Source organism: Sander lucioperca, chromosome 7 (assembly GCF_008315115.2).
Source record: "Sander lucioperca isolate FBNREF2018 chromosome 7, SLUC_FBN_1.2, whole genome shotgun sequence".
In the NCBI taxonomy this organism is placed as follows: Eukaryota; Metazoa; Chordata; class Actinopteri; order Perciformes; family Percidae; genus Sander; species Sander lucioperca.
Genome location: NC_050179.1, coordinates 6,231,755 through 6,241,056, shown reverse-complemented (window position 1 = coordinate 6,241,056; position 9,302 = coordinate 6,231,755). Strand labels below are relative to the sequence as shown.

Genomic DNA, 9,302 nt, shown 5'->3' with positions numbered 1-9,302 from the left:
CCCAGCTCAGAAAGGTAATGGGATGAGTTAAAATGTGTCTGTGTGTGACAATGTATATTTGCATGTACTTTTTAAAATGTTCTCAAAAACAAAGTCAGTAAAGTTGTTGTACAAATTAGGATTTCCAGTTAAACATATTGAACACATACTTTATATACTATACTTTCTTTGACCCAAAGTGATCTGCTTAGTCTGACAATAATTTATATGGCATTGATTAATGATCCATCTCCATGCATGTGCATCAACTTAGCCTTCTCACGTATTCTCTGCACTCTAAATGCACATGCTTGCGCGTGACCTTGAATGTGTCAGCATGTGTGTGTCCATGTACAGAATGTACTTCTATACTTGTTTGAAGCAATATTGATGGTAAATGTTAGGATGTGGTTTTGTCTGTTTATTTGAGCCGTATTTCATTCTGTACTGCTTTGGCTCCAGTTAAAGTATGCCTGAGTGTTGCTCAAGCAGTCCGTCTCAAACTGTCTGCACCAAGTCCATTACTGCTGCCCACAAGAGACTCATCTGTACCTCACTGAAGTGTCTGAGCACACGTGAGCCCACACACACACACACACACACACACACACACACACACATAAACTCAATGGCTGTCAGCTCATATCTGCTTATTAAATGAAAAGAAAATGTAGCAAGATGGTTTGGTGACCATTTGGAGAAAAGTGTGCACACTAAAACCATCACATTCCAAACCAGCTTGTTGAGGGGGAGAGAGAGAAAAGAGGAGAGGATAAGTGAGATGAGCATTCTTCACTGTGAACAAAGGCACCTCTTCATGCAGAGTCCCAGTGCCTGTATTGTTGTGAGGAGGCAGGCAGGGGTGGAGACCTCCCCAGGGAGGACAGAGGAGTTCAGGGGGCTCCAAAAAGTCAGCTTGTCAAGGATCAGGGATAACAAGGTGTTTGCAGATTTATGATTAGGCATGATTTAAACAGTTGGTGCAGTTGGGTTTGAACGTTTTACAATGTACCTGTGGTCATACAACTGCCAGTGCCAAAGTGCCAGTGAAAATGTGGAGGTATGATCCTTATAGTTAAACTTACAACTCATTTTCTTATTTTTACCACCTTCTGCTTTGTGGCCTTGAAAACACTCTGATGCACATGAAGTGATGCATTTTGAATTTCCAGCAGCAACAGCAGTTTGTTTGGGATGTATAGACAAAAAACAGCACTACCTGCAAAATCAGTATTTTTCAACATATGAATGAATGAATGAATGAATGAATGAATGAATGAAAAAGATATCACAATATTGGCCACAGTGTTTGATTGCCAAGTGATTAGAGGAAACAGCTGTAAAAAGCACAACAGCTGTTTCAATCTAAACTTAAGAAGTTGATATGTTCCAGGAGAAATAAAACGGATTATGATTCATATCCTTCACTGACAAAAAATATTATTAAACTCGCAAGACCAACTACTTCTTCTCTTTATTGCTGTATCGTTACCTCACTGCCCCCAAATGATAATTTGTGGAATTGCAGGAAACATGCATGGCTTTTACGTTACATTTCTTGACCCTTTCCTTCAATAGACATGGCTTGTTTTATAGGTGAATAAGTTTTATTTACCATTGCATTGGGCAGGTTAATACAGACCTGATTAGCAACTCATGATATGTTTTCCAGCGGAGGTGGCCCTTATTACTGCCCTCTGCAACCAGAATAAACATGTAATATTTAATTTATTTGCTTGTGGCATGCAAATATAATATGCCCTTTCTGCATGTGCTGGTAGAAGTCGTGATACAAACAATATGGGGACCTTTTCATCAAAGTATCGCTCTACAGTGCCACTAGTGGTCAAAAATTCCACAGGGCATCTTTAAGTTGAAAGCACATCCATATATCTTTGTGTTGTGACTCATATCATACATGACACATATCATGTGACCATATAATTTCATGTGAGATAACAGATGCTCTGTTGCATGTCATACCACAGTGCAACAGGAATGTCTGCGATGTCCTATAAGCACTGACCCTTAAGAGATGGTTATCAGTCAGCCAACATAATCCATTTCAACAGCTTCCTCAGGCCTTTTAGTTCAGCTTGCTGGGCAATCATTAAACCCAAGAACAAGATGGAACATGCAACAGTGGAACATTTCATTTAATATGCTTGATTGTAATAGCAGCTGAGGTACTCTTTGATTTGGGACAACTTTGTGCACTGCCTCTTAAATTCAGTGTTATTTTCATATTGGCATACATGAACAGCTTCATCAGTGTAGTAGCAGTTTCTAGACCACAAATCAACATTCCTCTGGTCTCCTGTTTCTGTCTGTCCTGACATTGTATTTACCTAACTGGGTAAAGTTAAGAGTTTATTGAATTGAGACTGGCTGTGAGGAGAAGATTTATAGAGTTGGAGATAAAGACAGAGGGGCTGTCTGTCTGCTAGTCAGCAAGGTAGTAATAAGTGGGCTGCAATCTTGTAAAGTGTGTGTGTGTGTGTGTGTGTGTGTGTGTGTGTGTGTGTGTGTGTGTGTGTGTCAGTGGTCTGTCAGAATGGGTCAGATGTTTACATTCTGAGTCAGGGGCAGAGGCTAACTGTCTGGATGACTGCTGTGCAAGACACATGTGCACTGTGGTGGAAAAGAGGGTATTTGTAACCTTGTATTCATCACTCAGATTATTAACACTCGCAATGCCTCAGTCTTCCTCTCTGAGTGATCCATTTTACTCTCAGGCACACACTCATTTGTTATCTGGGCATTTTCTTTAATTGCATATTTCCCTCGGTTTCTTTCTCTCTTTTTCTTGTTTCACACCAAACTATTAGCTCACTCATATTCATGGCATTCTCACCCAATGCCCATCTATCTTTTCACTCTCTGTGGCTCATGATTTCTAGTATAAACACATCCTGACGGGACATATTAACAGATGCAATGCATGAGGTCTTAAATCTACTAAGGTTAACAGATTTTTTTCTATTACTATGCATGCTTTGTAAGGAAAAAACAAGTCCTGAAACTCAAACACCAGATGTTTAACACGTTGACTAAGTCTGTCATCTCTCACAACTGAATCAGCTTGTTATTTCTTTCTTGGAAGCATGCTGAAGTGAAGAAATCGGTCTTGATGATTGGTATGAGTCACTAGAGTGCAAGTTCATCCAGGAAAACAGTGTTTAGCTTCATGTTGACACTATGGCCATAATTTACAAGAGAGTTAACTATTAGATGCCTGATTTACATGCAGATACGATTTACATTCACATTTTATATTAACATTTTACAAACATGTACGTACAATAGGTGTGTGTGTGTGTGTGTGTGTGTGTGTGTGTGTGTGTGTTTTTTTTTGCAGATGCTGCCAGTGACATCTGTCTTCTCTATTCTTTTCTGCTCAGAAAAGTGACAGAAGGCCTTTGGGAGGTTACAGCCTGTATACCCCTTCTCTTATAGGAACTGGCTTTTGACAGGCACTCTGTGGGGCGGCCTGCATTTTAATGACCACACTGGGCCAATCTCCTGCTGTCCCTGAGCTGCTGTTGTCACCACGGTGACATGCTCAGAAAGAATGTGTCCTGTGGTGATGGTGAAATAATTCCTCTCGTTTCAAAGATATTGTGGGGGACATATTGTCTGTGATGTTGGTAGATGGCCATGGGCTTAGTCATGATCAAACCCCCCCCTCCCATCCTCACACACACACACACACACACACACACACACACACATACAAGCAAGCATGGATAATACATACCATCACACTGGACACTGGATACTGGAAGCATTTATCCAGTTGGCAACTTGCACATGTTTTTTTTAATTACATGCACCCTTAACCCTGCCACACATATATGCACACACTCTTTCTCTTACAGCCGGTCGCTTGCAAGCTGTTGCTCTGTCTGGCAGTTTCCCTCTGCTAGGTGTCTGAGTTGTATTAAAAAGAAATTTGACCATGACTTGAGAGAAAATGGTGGCGCCGACTCTAATTGGGACATTTAACAGGATATGGCAGGATGAATCCCTGTCCTTCTGCGTTGTTTGCACAGACTACACTACAGAATGTAAATTTCTGGCAGAGTTCAGTCTGGAGACAGGGGCAAAGACAAAGCTACAGTTTGATGGCAGGTTGTTGATGTGGGCTGAGAGAATCATCATAGCAAACTGATGCGACCCAAAAGCCAAGTGTTTCAAGCTTGGTTTGGCTTTGCTGCTCATGCCCACTGGCAGCATGTGGCTGTGGCATAAACCCGAAAACACACACACACTCCAAAACACACACAAGCGCATGCAGAACAACAGCCAAAGACAGGCTCAAACAGACATGGATATATAGACCAAAACATACTCAGACCCATGGACACAAACATACGTGAACATCCACTGACATATTGTACTTGCACGTGAACATGCATTTACCTTTTCTTTTCTTTTCTTTTCTTTGAAAAAGACCTTGTATGTGGGGAAGGCTGCCGTCTGCAAAGGAATACGTCCATCTGTAACTCTAATGTGGCTGTACAGCTCGTTGATTTAGACTCCAGTTGCCATGTTATAATGAGCATTCCAAGCAAAAAGGGAAAAGGCTATCGCATGCTTTGTTAGTTTGGTTATGTGCTTTGTGTGTGTGTAATATTTGAGATGGAAAAAGTGGAAGTGCAATGACCTTCAAATCATCGTTCCACTTCTTTTCTCTGCTCTTCTTTTCTTCATCTCTTTTCTTCTCTTTTTATCTTCTTCTCTTCTTCATTATCTTGCAGCCGTGACTGAGAATGAGAATAATTTTGTTTACCTGTCAATTTAGGGATCCACTCTATAATGAGACTTAAAACAATGTCTGGAGGTTTATCTAAGTGAAACAACTTAATGAGTAGATACTGCAGACATAGTGCAGACACAGAGGAGCTTTGATCATACCAAATCATATCTAAGTACTGTCTTGTTAAGCTCCAGAGCTGGGGAAGTAGTAGTTTTCTCTGTGTGTCTCCAGTGTAATGATGGTTACAATAATCTCATCCTTCCTATACTGCTATATAGTGTCAAGTTTTATTTGGTGAGCCTGGTGTCAGTCTATGTCAGTCTTTTTTTATAGTTTCTTTTTTTTTTTCCTCGTCATATTATTCAGTATTTCTGATATAATGCTGAAATGATTAATCAATTAGTTCATCCACCGACATGTTTGCTTTTTGCAGTTTCAGAAATGCTAGTGTGACTTTCTTTTGCTTCATGTCATTATATTGTAAATACTTTCTTTTTTAATCAGACTAATTTAAAAACCTTGCTCTAGGAATGTAGTATGGACGTTTAATTTGATTATATCACATTTACAATAGCTGTTTGGTTAAAATGTTTAACACCTCATGAATGTACAGCAACAGCAACAGACGTGAAATGGAGATACAATGCAAAAAAAATAAAAATAAAAAGCATGTTGCAGTTGCTCTTATTTAGTCTTTGCTAACTGCCTAACATTCTGCTACAAAGTACATTTGCCATGTGTTGAGTACAATTTGTCCTGAGGAGATTATGATGGAACGGCACACCTCTTGATCAGTTTAGTTTGGCTTGTTTTGGCGGTGCTAAACACCCCTCTCCATTTGACTCAGTTTTTTGTCCACTGGCGGCCTTGGCTTAGACTCACAGTTGTCGGTCACTGGGTGTGTGGAGGTCAAAAACGTCGGCTCTGACTCTGACTCTGGAGTTTACTCTCCGGAAGTGCATTTTCCCAAGCTCTCGCCTTGCTCGGCTCCCCCGGGGATCGGCGGGCGAATTATAAAACTGTTTCTGTGCAGGCATGCAGAGAAGCAGGGGAGCAGGGATGGGACGGGGGAGCTCTGGTGGGAACTCTCAAGGGGAACCCTTAAAATGTGAAGGGGGGGAAAAACAGGAAAAAAAAGAGGATTTTGGCTTTGGAGCTCAACTCAGAGACTGCGGCTTGGAGGAGAAATTTGATCTGGAGCCCAGAGAATAATGTTAGTGTGTTAAAGAAGCCAGGTTATTGTTGAAAGGATCTGTAGGTCCACTCACTGCTGCACATTTACTGTGGCTGAGCCTGTTTTAGAGAGGAAAGGTTTTACCATTAGGCTCAAAAATCCCACATTGTGTGTCAGCACAATGTAATATCAGATGCTGTAAATACTGCTTACTGTTGGGAGTCTTTTTTTCCCCCCTGTGAATTATGGTGTATTCAATGACACTTCCTGACGTGTAAAATCCAGGCCCTTTGGGAGTTGTTAACAGCAGAGACAGGTATTGTCTGAGGTGCACATGCCATGTCTGTCTCCTGTGTTTGAAGGCATGGTGGGTGAAACAGAATATAGTTTTGGTTGCAGACGACAGAAGGTGTGTGTGTGTCTATCACCTGGCATATTACCTGTGGCTGTTTATGAATTACCTCATCCATTGAAATTCATCGCTGCCTGCCAAACAGCAAGGCTCATTGCCAGGAAGAGCTCCATGGCTTCTTTTGTTTGGCGAGCTTTTCTGTCAATGGCCTTACTTACTCTGTCAGTGATGATTTATGCTTGCTGCAACCACAGTGCTCCAACCGCAGGTGCATCTACACCAAGGTCTTGTTTCTTACTGCCAGATGAGTCCATGGTGTGCACTAATTTGTCTTTGGAAGGAAGGGAGCTAAATACAGGAAGATTTAAAGTGATAGCAGCCACTTTTCAGATACAGAATACCTTTATTGTCCAACACAAATAGATGGAAATTTGACTTAGAGTATAACCACACTCTGTTAGGCTGTGCTTAGGCATGGCAGGGCTTTGAGGTAAATGCTAAGAGGTCAGCAAGCTAACATGCTAATGTTGATGTTTTGACAGGTATATATGTGCACCATCCTTAGCATGTAAGCATGCTAAAAATGTATAATTAGCACTAAAGTGTTAGAATGTCTGTAGCTAATTTAATAGCAATCCATCCAATACTTCCATCCAAAGCATTGCACTCAAAACCACAAATGAGATTTTTTTAGATATTTCCCTGAATAAGTGAAAGGTTTGACCTGCTAGCAGTGCAAGAGGAAAAGTCAGAGGATCACCAAAGTAAACAATAAAGAATATATCCTCAAGGTAAGCCGGATTTCTGTAGAACTTTTTATAGCTCTCCATCGTTGTCGAGATATTTCAGTTGGGACTAAAGTCATGGACAGTCCGAGCGACCAACTGAGTGACAGACCACCATTGTTGCACCTAGAGCCAAGCCGCTTGCATGGCTAAAAAACATTATGAATAGAAACAGTAGAATATGGCTGTGCAAGAAGTAGCAAAGTATTAAAAATAACCAAAAATATTTATATGTCTTAAGTAAATGAGGCTGGTTGTACAAGTGAAAAGTGTCGGACGTAGTTGTGTAAAGAATAAAAAAAGAGAACTTTAGAAAGAAGTTCTAACCCTGCTTACTTTCTCACCACCGCACTTGGCCAGTTACTGAGTAAAGTCACTGTGACTGTTGGATTATCTGTTTCTGAAAGTCATAGAACTTGTCCCCCTCTGATTTTGCCATTGTGGTTTCAGATGCTGTTAGACAATCCAACAAGCACTTTCGTCACTTTCGCATACTGAGGCATTTAACGTCACCATATCTTTCAATGTTGGCTGAAGCTAGAGTAGTACTTCAGCTTCAAATACCAAGTACCAAATTTTTGGATTAAACAGAGGCAGAGTTGGATGTGGCTGTGCAGGCCAAAGTGAGAGCTGTTTAAAAGCAGGCCCCGGGATGTGTTGGCATGGGCACTAGTCTGTGGAGCCAGCGGGGTAATTGGGAGCAGACTAGGGATGAGTCAGGAGCTCTGCTGATGGGAGCTTTCTGTCTGTGGGGAGGAGGGGCTGACATGTCTGTGGGAGGGAGTCAAAGGACAGATGCTCCAACTCTCCAAAAAGACGTAACATGACACCCTCTCCCAGATGGGGGGATAGAGAGATTTGTTTGCTCTGCCTCCAAGACAGATTCATCCTCCTCCTCCACTTCTTTTACTCTGTGTGATGATCTTGTCTTTTTCTCTAGTAAAAAGTAGCTTCTCTTCATTCAGCTAGTAAAGGCCTGTTTGTATTTGTTGGTGATAGGTAAAAGTCATTGTTGGGATGGAGGAATTCATTTATAATCCAATTTTCAACCAGGTCAGTCCAGGTTTAAAAACTCCTCTGTGCTTAAAAACTTCCACAAATCTTTTTCAGTTATCCACTTAATTTTCACCTTTTATCAGGCCAACAGTGTCAAAGGCTCCCCCTCAAAACTCATATTTCTAGAAGGGCTTATCACTTTGAAGACTTTAGAGCATCATTAGCCTGCAAACTGCATTTGCAGTCAGTGGAATGTGGAATGGAAGCCACAAACTCCAAAGGGAAAGGGAGACCTTCTCCATTAAAAGCCTGTGGTTAAACTGTTACTGGATGGTCATTTGTAAACTCTGACAGGTGGAGTGAGTAAGAAGGGTTTTTAGGAGGATTTTGCTGAGTTTGTCTGAGGTTTCCTTCCGTTTGCTGCCATTTTGACCTTGTGGTAGTCAGAGCTGTCCCATTTATCAACAATGAACTACATTTCTTACTGTACGGTATGATTTTTTTCAGCAAAACAAACTTGCTGTGCAAAAGCTTGATGACTTCATTTCAGGAGACACATGAGGTCAGTCTTACTCCCACTTCCTGCAAGTCACATCACACTTCCTGTCTGTTTGCGTGCACAAACACAAACAATTAAATAACTATTCATTTAATGCATAAGAAACCTCCTAAATGATGTAGCATTCGGGTATCTTGGTTGTGCCTGTGCATAATTACATCCATAGTGGCTAACTCTGTGGCCCCAATTATAATTAAGGTTTGTTTATACATTTTCTGAGGTAATATTTTGGCCCATACTTCCAGCTCCCAGTGGGATAGACTGTCGACACCCAGCCCATCAGAGTCTCAGTAATAGTAACAACAAACACAATAACAAGAAAATATGCGTGGCGTTAGAAATACAACAATGGACTCTGTTGTGTTATATTTAGAGTGGATTGATAAGCAAAAAGCATGCAGGGAGAAATTCATTGTTTGTGGTGTCCCCCGTCAGTTCCTGTCTGGTTCTGTGGCTAACCCAGTTTCAATGCTGTCTCACGTCCATCCTCTCCTAACAATGGAGGGAGCAGGGGGAGAAGTAGAGGGGCAAGAGGACACAGCACAGCAGGGCAAATAGGACACTGGGCAGCAGGATTGCTTGTGCAAGAACTGTATGTGTTTGTGTGTGTTTGTCTTTTGTCCCTAAAGGCCAGCTGATAGGCATCTTTACCACTGTACATCATACAGCACAGTTCCCTGTGGTCTGTGGTAAATAAG

The 9,302-nt window shown here is 41.3% G+C and overlaps 1 protein-coding gene across 1 annotated transcript in view; it reads left to right on the top strand.

Moving 5' to 3' along the window:
* Positions 1-9,302, top strand: part of si:dkey-82f1.1 (DENN domain-containing protein 2A) — a 41,167-nt gene that overhangs the window by 417 nt on the left and 31,448 nt on the right. Inside the window, exon 1 of the mRNA XM_031283362.2 lies at positions 1-14. This exon is cut by the window's left edge and continues 417 nt beyond it. The gene's annotated coding sequence lies outside the window, so the exon portion shown is untranslated. The remainder of the gene's footprint in view (positions 15-9,302) is intronic.